Source organism: Muntiacus reevesi, chromosome 22 (assembly GCF_963930625.1).
Source record: "Muntiacus reevesi chromosome 22, mMunRee1.1, whole genome shotgun sequence".
Lineage (NCBI taxonomy): Eukaryota > Metazoa > Chordata > Mammalia > Artiodactyla > Cervidae > Muntiacus > Muntiacus reevesi.
Genome location: NC_089270.1, coordinates 42,382,714 through 42,392,001, shown reverse-complemented (window position 1 = coordinate 42,392,001; position 9,288 = coordinate 42,382,714).

Sequence of the window (9,288 nt, the reverse complement as noted above, 5' to 3'; positions counted from 1 at the left end):
GAGGGCAGTGAGACACCTGCATAGCCAGCAGGTTGTGTTACAGGAGAGGTAATCTGAATCTAAGGTTACCAAGCTTTGGCAACTTGAATCTTTTATAATGGGTAGTAAGCCTGCCTGATCTTTGCCCTAAAGGGAGATGTTATGTCTATTATACTAGACAGTAAGCAGACCCACTCTTCATTCCAGAGAGAGTAACTTTCTCTGTCTTACAAGCCTATTAGTTATACAAGCATCCTTGAAAAGATAGTCTGGATCAAAGGTAGTCACTGCCTCTGCTTACAATATATGCAAAACCATGAGAGATTCATGGTGAATTGTCTCCCAACATTTAGCTGACATTTGTGAGAAGTAATATGCATACATTGAAAGACAAATATTTTACTTTAGCAACTGCAATCACGTGGTGATAGAATATGTACACCTACAGGTCACTGCACAACTCCTCAAACCCTGGAATCAAATTGGACACCACTACCCCATCTTCTGTTCCACACTGATTTTCTCGGAGTTCCTGTTTTTTATTACAGCAACCACCAAAAACCTAGATTCAGCAGTATCTCATGTCATCAGAAGGAAATCAGTGCTACCTGATGTTGAGATTGTGAATCTAGAGCTAGTGGTCTATGCAGTGTATGTTACATGCTGAGAGTCACCATGTTTTCCTCAAAATGTTGATGCATCCTCTGAGCTCACTGAGGCTCTTTGGGACAACTTGGGAACCACAGTCCTAAGCAGTGGTGGAAAGAGGATTGATTCTGAATGACCTCTCAGACTAGTGCTATCTTGGTAGTGTAGACTAAATGGTTGTTTTATCAGAGAGAAATAGACTTCTATCCTCTTTCAGCCAGGTTTGTGGAAGTCCTTGTTGCAGTGGCAGAGTCTTTATCCTAACTAGTACAATCTCCTAATAAATGTGACTGTGTCTCAGTGTGGTATTTGATGACATCTTTTTACATGGTGAGAGACAGTATTCGCTGTGTGTTTCTTTTGTCTTTCCAGCCTCAGTCATCACCTCAGTCCACAAGTATTGAGCCCATGCTATGCCTTGGCACTGAGCCAAGCATCCTCTCAAGTCCAAGTCCACTCCTGTGTTCCTCAGTCCCCTCAGCTGCAGACCAGCTGCTCTTGACCGTTTAGACACACCTAACTGAGTCCCTCCCCATTTAGCAAGTAAGGTCTGGAAGTTTCATTGATGCTTTACTCCTAGGAGTAACTGGTTTGCCTTCATTGCTGGCTGGGCTTGGACCTGGAGCTCAGTGATAAGAACCTAGGTGATCTGGGGACTTCCCTGATGGTCCAGTGGATAAGCCTTTATGCTCCAAATGCAAGGGGCCTGCGTTCGATCCCTGGCTGAGAAACTAAGATCCCACACACTGCAACTAAGCCCGTGTGTTGCAACTAAAGAAGCCCACGTACTGCAACAAAGATTCAACATAACCAAAATAAGTAATAATAGTAAAAAAAAAAACAAAAAAAACTTGGGTGATCTGAACTGAAAAGCATGGATCAGTCCTTTTTGGCCAGCCTGGTTAAGACTAAGAAACTTCAGACCGAAAGTCAATCTGACATATCCAGCAAGCATGCTGGGTAAAATTTGCATCAGGTCAAAGTGAATCTTGAAAATTTCTTATCACTCAGAAAATACTGCATACGTATAGTCAGGTATATACTCTCTTAACAATAATATGCATGTATCAATGTGAAACATACACCTTGCTTATATGATGAAAGTTACAGATAAGAAGGGTATTTCAGGATGTTTACATAAGAGAGGGCAAAGGAGAAAAAGGCAAGAGTTGTTGAATTTACGTAAGTTAATTGTGTGCAGAATATAGCGCCCATTATACTTTACACAATTAACACAGAAAGGTGGTCACCATCAGCCTCATTTTGTAGAAAAGTTACAGGCTCAGAAAGGTCAAGTGATGCTCCCAAAGTCAGGCAGCAAGTAAGCACTGGAGACAGGAAGCTAGACTTTCCTGGCACTAAAGGCATTTTTTCTCCTTCAGCACAGTGCCCTGCTTCCTGATCTCTGCCTGAACAACGCTCAGGAGCCCCTCAATTTATGAACATCATGATTTTACCCCAAATCGCCCTAAATTTGCCCTGGTCTTGTCTATGTGAATGTTAAATATGTATGTTTAACATGAATGTTTAAATGATATGTAACAGATAACCTCATGTTGTTATTTATAGGGAGACAAAGTGAGAAACAGCCTCTCCAACAAACCCAAATTCACATATCACTTCAAAATTAACATTTAAAAACAAAATAAAGCCCTTTTAAATATTCCTTTTGAGTTGACTATTTCTCATTATTTTTTATCCAAACTTTGGATGGATTTCAGGCTCAGTTATAAACTCTAGAAACTAGGTTGCGGACAGAAAATGTGATGACAAAAAAAGAAAGAAAAGAAAATGTGATGACTTTTCCCCATGTAGAGTAGGGGAACTGTATTTTAGCCTCTGAATAAACTTTGAAATGTTAAAGAACAGCTCTCTCCATAAATCATGACCCAGAAAATTCTTCCCACTGGTCTGGGAAAGCAGATGTGGCAAGTTATCTTCTGTTTATGACTTTGGGTGTTAGAAATATGTATTTTTGTGAGAAATCAAAGTCCAAGACCTGGGCTTTATACCTCCTATGTGCTGCAGGAACTCTAGGCATATAGGGTAATAAATTAGTATAAAAACTGGTTAGGACCATTGAAACTCTCTGGGGTCTGACCAAATCAAATAGGAAATTGCTCGGTAAAGACATTTCCATTATCCAGGGCTCATGAGAAATTCATAGTAAAAATAATTTTTGCCTGAAGATGAGTTTACAACCAAAACCTCACATCACATTCATGGGATTTTCAACACTCATAGGAAGAGTTGGCAGCAACAACAAACAGGAGACAGAATCTCAGAATTAGAAATAGTCTGAAGGATGGTAAGAATTCAAATATTGCTTTTACATAGAATTTTATTATAGTCTCTTTATGGAGCTGACATATCAGCTAACTGGGTTTCAGTTACTCGTGGAGATCTACTGAGTTTACCTAAGTGCATAAAGAAATCACAGCCCAACTTTCAAAACAGGGGCACTGGAGCCCTGAATCTCCCAGGGCCAGGATAATTTGACTCCCATATTGGAGAGTAGAATTAAGGGTTTATTGAAACCCAGGAATTGGGCTTCCCTGATGGCTCAGATGGTAAAGAATCTGCCTGTGATGAAACCCAGGAATTCTCTTAGAGTCAGAAGCCTGGGTCTCAGCCTTTTTGCTACATCATCATCACTTGCTCCAAACAAATGTGAGGATTATGAGTAGGAAGGAGATAGGGATGGAAGATTTTTCTCTCCATGTTTCTATGTTCTATCAAAGGGAGAGTGAAAGTGTATTTTCCAAATTCATTTTTATTTGATAAAATGAATTACATTGCAAACGATTTTTCTTTTTTTATAATTTATTTTATTTATTTACTTTTGGTTGCACTGGGTCGTCGTTGCTGTTTTCTCTAGCTGAACCGAGCAGGGCTCCTCTTCCCTGTGGTATGCGGGCTTCTCCTGTTGGAAAGCACAGGCTCCAGGAGTGCAAGCTTCAGTAATCTCACTGCTCGGGCTTAGGTGCTTCATAGCATGTGGCATCTTCCTGCACCAGGGATCAAATCCATGTCCCCTGGATGGGCAGGCAAATTCTTATCCACTGTACCACCAGGGAGGCCCCACAAACCATGTTTCTATGAATTGGAAAGAGAAAGACTCTGAACTAGGGCTTATTTTATGTATAAAAGTTAATTTTAATCAAGCTGTTAATGTGTGTGCTAAAAAAGTTTTTCTAAACACATTCATTGTCAATTAATTTGAAGAGCAAGTACTTTGAGAGCAACTGACAACCTAATTCAGAAATGAATATTTTATTCCACAATAATTCTTTGCACTTTAAGCATAAGCTCATTATTAAATTACCCAGTTGTTTCCCACACAGATATCAAAGGATTAGAATATGTTATCAGTGTTACCTGGGACAATTATACTTCGTATTCTTGCTGAAATATTTATGACCCAACTACAGAAGAATTCTGACTTTTATTCATTAGCTGGAGGTAGCTTAAATAAATTTCTCTATTCCTAGTTTTTCAATGGCAGAACTTGAAAACCATTAGATTTGGCTGGCAGAGCAAATGGCCTTGGATTTGGTCCCGGATAATGGTTTAGTCGTGGGATTGTGAGGACCAACTCGTTTTTCAGGCTCTGCACCACCCCTTCCACCCACTTGTCCCCCCATCATGCAGGTCATTCATTCACCCTGCTTCTCTGCCCTCACGGACCCCTCCTACGGGGCATTTGCTAAATCTGGTTTCTCTAATAGACTGAGAGTCCTATGAAATTAGTCATTGTTTTACTAGAAGCAAGTATTACTTTTTTATAGAAATTTCTTGGTTCAATCCTATTTCTTTTTATTTTATTTATTTATTTGCAGCACACGGGATCTTCACTGTATTATGCAGGATCTCCACAGCATGCAGGCTCAGTAGTTGTGATATCAGGGCTTAGTTGCTCCATGCATGCAGGATCTTAGTTCCCAGACCAGGGATCAAAATTGTGTCCCTTGTATTGCAAGGCTAATTCTTAACCATTGAACCATGTGTATTAATTTTAAATATGAATTATTGCTTAATGTCTATGTTAGGGGACAAGTAAAAAGCAAGTTGTTAGTTACTAATACACAAAGAAAGAATAAGGGCACTCACTATATGGATACAAAAATTTCTCAGAGATATACTGTAAACAAAACAAAAGCAAGTTGAAAAAACACTGTGTGTAACACTAGAATATCAATTAAACACCAGTGAGAATGACTAAGTTATAGTTATATCTGTCAATATGGAAGAATCTCACAAACAAAATGTTGAAAGAATCTAGGCACAATTATTCTTATTGAATAATTTGATTTATATAAGGCATACAGATTGCAAAAGTAACCTATGTTGTTAAAAGCTAAGGTTGCCTTATTTGTATAAAGTATGAAGACAGCAAAAGTATACTGTTAAAAATCAAAACAGTGGAATCTTGAAGGATGCAGTGACCGGAAAGGACATTGATGGGGCCGTGAGGTTCAGATAGTCATGTTCTTGAGCTCAGTTCTGGTAACATAAATGTGTCCAGTGTATGAAAACTGAGGTGTGCACAATTCTTTATGTCAAAGGATAAATTAAGTTGGAATAAAATACATTCAATTAGAGAGTTTTTTAAGTGTTTGTAGAATGCTGCCATTTGTGCAGAAAACATCTCTGGAAGTATAATAAGAAACAAACTGCCCCTCCGTTTCCTATGAACAAGCAAACAGTATGGTAAGGAGACAGACTGGGCAACTAGAGGACAGAAACAAGAGGAAATTTCTACATTTACACTCTTATACTTCTTCACTTGACTCTATCACCTATTCAAAACCAACTTTTCTGACAGTTTTTTTTTTTTTTTAATTATTTTTAAGAGTAAGTTTATACTAGCTTGGTGCTCAACACAATCACATTGCTTTGGGAATTCCCTGGTGGTCCAGGGGTTAGGGCTCACTTTCACTGCTTTCACTGCTGGGCCCAGGTTCAACCCCTGGTTGAAAACTAAGATCCAAGGACGTCCCTGGAAGTCCAGTGGTTAAGAATCCGCCTTGCAGTGCAGGGGACCGGGGTTCGATCCCTGGTCGGGAAACTAAGATCCCACATGCTGAAGGGTAATTAAGCCTGAGTGCTGAAACTCAAGAGCCCGTATGCGGCAATGAAAGATTCCACATGCCGCAACTAAGACCCAACGCAGCTAAATAAATTTAAAAAATTAAAAAAAAAAAAAAAAGAAAGAAAACTAAGATCCAGCAGGTGGCATGGCACAGTCAAAACAAAATGAAACAAAATTACGTTGTTTTAATTTTTTATTGAAGCATAGTTGATTTACAGTGATGTGCTAGTTTCAGGGGTGCAGCCTAGTGATTCAGGGATGTGTATATCCTTTATATGTATACATATTCTTTTTCAGATTTTTTTCCATTATAGGTTATTACTATTGTTCTATTATTGTTCTACTATTACTATTGTAATTACAATTGAATATTGTTCCCTGGGTTATACACTAAGACCTTGCTGTTTATCTATTTTATATATTGTGTGTATATGTTAATTCCAAACTCTTAAATTATCTCTACCACCCCACTTTCCATTTTGGTAACCATAAATTTATTTTCTATGTCTGTGAGTCTGTTTCTGTTTTGTAAATAAATTCATTTGTATCATTTTTTTAGCTTTAAGTAATATCAAACGATACTTGTCTTTCTCTAACTTATTTCACCTAGTATGATAATCTCTAGATCCATTCATGTGCTGCAGATGTCATTATTTCATTCTTTTTGATGGCTGAATAATCTATTTTGTGTGTGTGTAGACAATATGCAATATACACCATGTCTTTTAAAAAATCTGTTACTTTTCCCATATAATTTTTTAGTTGATATATTATATTTTCATTTTTATTCTTTTTTTTTTTTGACCACATAACATGTGAGATCTTAGTTCCCTGACCAGCGATTGAACCTGAGCCTGCTGCAGTGAAAGCATGAAATCTTAACCACTGAGCCACCAGGGAAGTCCCCCACATTTTCTTTATCCATTCATCGGACAATGGAGACCTCAGTTGTTTCCGTATCTTGGCTACTGTAAATAGTGCTAATGTGAACATTGGATGCATGTATCTTTTAAAGTTAGAGCTTTCATTTTTCCTGGGTATATGCCCAGGAGTGGGATTGCTGGGCCATATGGCAACTCTATTTTTATTTTTATTTTTTTAAGTTGGAGGCTAATTACTTTACAATATTGTAGTGGTTTTTGCCATACATTGACATGAATCAGCCATGGATTTACATGTGTTCCCCATCCCAATCCCCCCTCCCACCTCCCTCTCCATCCCATCCCTCTGGGTCTTCCCAGTGCACCAGCCCTGAGCACCCGTCTCATGCATCCAACCTGGGCTGGTGATCTGTTTCACCCTTGATAGTATACTTGTTTCAATGCTATTCTCTCAGAACATCCCACCCTCGCCTTCTCCCACAGAGTCCAAAAGTCTGTTCTATACATCTGTGTCTCTTTTTCTGTCCTGAATACAGGGTTATCGTTACCATCTTTTAAAATTCCATATATATGCGTTATTATACTGTATTGGTGTTTATCTTTCTGGCTTACTTCACTCTGTATAATGGGCTCCAGTTTCATCCATCTCATTAGAACTGATTGAAATGAATTCTTTTTAATGGCTGAGTAATATTCCAAGGTGTATATGTACCACAGCTTCCTTATCCATTCGTCTGCTGATGGGCATCTAGGTTGCTTCCATGTCCTGGCTATTATAAACAGTGCTGCGATGAACATTGGGGTGCACGTGTCTCTCAGATCTGGTTTCCTCAGTGTGTATGCCCAGAAGTGGGACTGCTGGGTCATATGGCAGTTCTATTTCCAGTTTTTTAAGAAATCTCCACTCTGTTCTCCATAGTGGCTGCACTAGTTTGCATTCCCACCAACAGTGTAAGAGGGTTCCCTTTTCTCCACACCCTCTCCAGCATTTATTGCTTGTAGACTTTTGGATAGCAGCCATCCTGACTGGCGTGTAATGGTACCTCATTGTGGTTTTGATTTGCATTTCTCTGATAATGAGTGATGTGGAGCATCTTTTCATGTGTTTGTTAGCCATCTGTATGTCTTCTTTGGAGAAATGTCTATTTTTAGTTTTTTAAAGAGCCTCCATTCTGTTCTCCGTAGTGGCTGCACCAACTTACATTCCCTCAACGGTATAGGAGGGTTGCCTTTTCTCCACACACTCTCTAGTATTTTTTTATTTGTAGACTTTTTGATGATGGCCACTCTGACTGGTGTGAGGTAATACATCATTGTAGTTTTGATTTGCATTTCTCTAATAATTAGCAATCTTTTCATTTACCTCTTGGTCCTCTGAATATCTTCTTTGAAGAAGTGTCTATTAGGTCTTCTGCCCATGTTTTGATTGGGTTGTTTGGTTTTTTTTATATTGAGCTGTATGAACTGTTTGTGTATTTTGGAAACTTAAGCCCTTGTCAATCACATAGCTTGCTAGTATTTTTTCCCACTCTGTGGATTGTCTTTTCATCTTGTTTATGATTTCCTTTGCTGTGCAAAAGCTTGTAAGTTTGATTAGGCCCCTTTTGTTTATTTTTGCTTTTATTTCTTTTGCCTTGGGAGACTGACTTCAGAAAACATTGGTACAATTTATGTCAGAGAATGTTTTGCTGAGGGTCTCTTCTAGGAGTTGTGTGGTGTCATGTCTTACATTTAACCCTATAAGCCATTTTGAGTTTATTTTTGTGAATGATGTGAGGGAGGGTTCTTACTTCAGTGATTTATATGTGGCTGTCCAGCTTTCCCAACATCACTTGCAGAAGAGACTGTCTTTTCTCCATTGTATATTCTTGCCTCCTTTGTTGAGGATTAATTGACCGTAGGTGTGTGGTTTTATTTCTCGGCTCTCTGCTCTGTTTCATTGATCCCATCACGTTGTTTTAAATACAGTCTTTTATTTTGGAATTTTCTGCAGCGCCCAAAATTACATCATCATAAATGGTGGCTCAAGGTACCATTATTTAAAAATTGCTGCATTCTGAGATAATTGGTTTTCCAGGTGAAGAATATATTGCAATACAAATTATCAATAGAAAACAGATTTTCACAGAGTCTTCACATCTTGTTGAAGAGAATGTTTTAGACAAAGAAGACTGTTTCAAGAAGCTGAAGAGCAATTGGGAGGCAGTGTATTATGGGATTTCATCTTATGATCTCTAAAAAGAAAAACTGGCCCTGCTCTCCCCGTGCATTTGAATCTGTTAGGAACCCTGGCAGACAAGTTGTCTACACTGTGTGTATGTGAGCCTGTGGATCCATGTTTTTTTCCAGTTTGAGTTCAATCTCCGACCATCATGAGGCTCTTCACACACCATTCGTATCAGTTGCTGGAGTGGTCCATCCGACATCTCCATGCCTGCATGAGGGCTGAGGAACCCCTCGAAGAGGGCTCCTCCTAAAGGAGCAAGGAACCAGACAAAACAAGTTTGTGCAGAAGAGAGTCATGATGTCAAGTTGAGTTTGGTGACTGCCACTCAGTTTGGTGTCTCGGCCCAGGATTTCTATATATTTACGTCTGAGAGCCATGGGAGCAACAGCTGAAAGTACTTTAAGCTAAAGAACACTCACCTAATTGAATGAAAATAAAAAGCTCTATGGGATGGTGAAAAA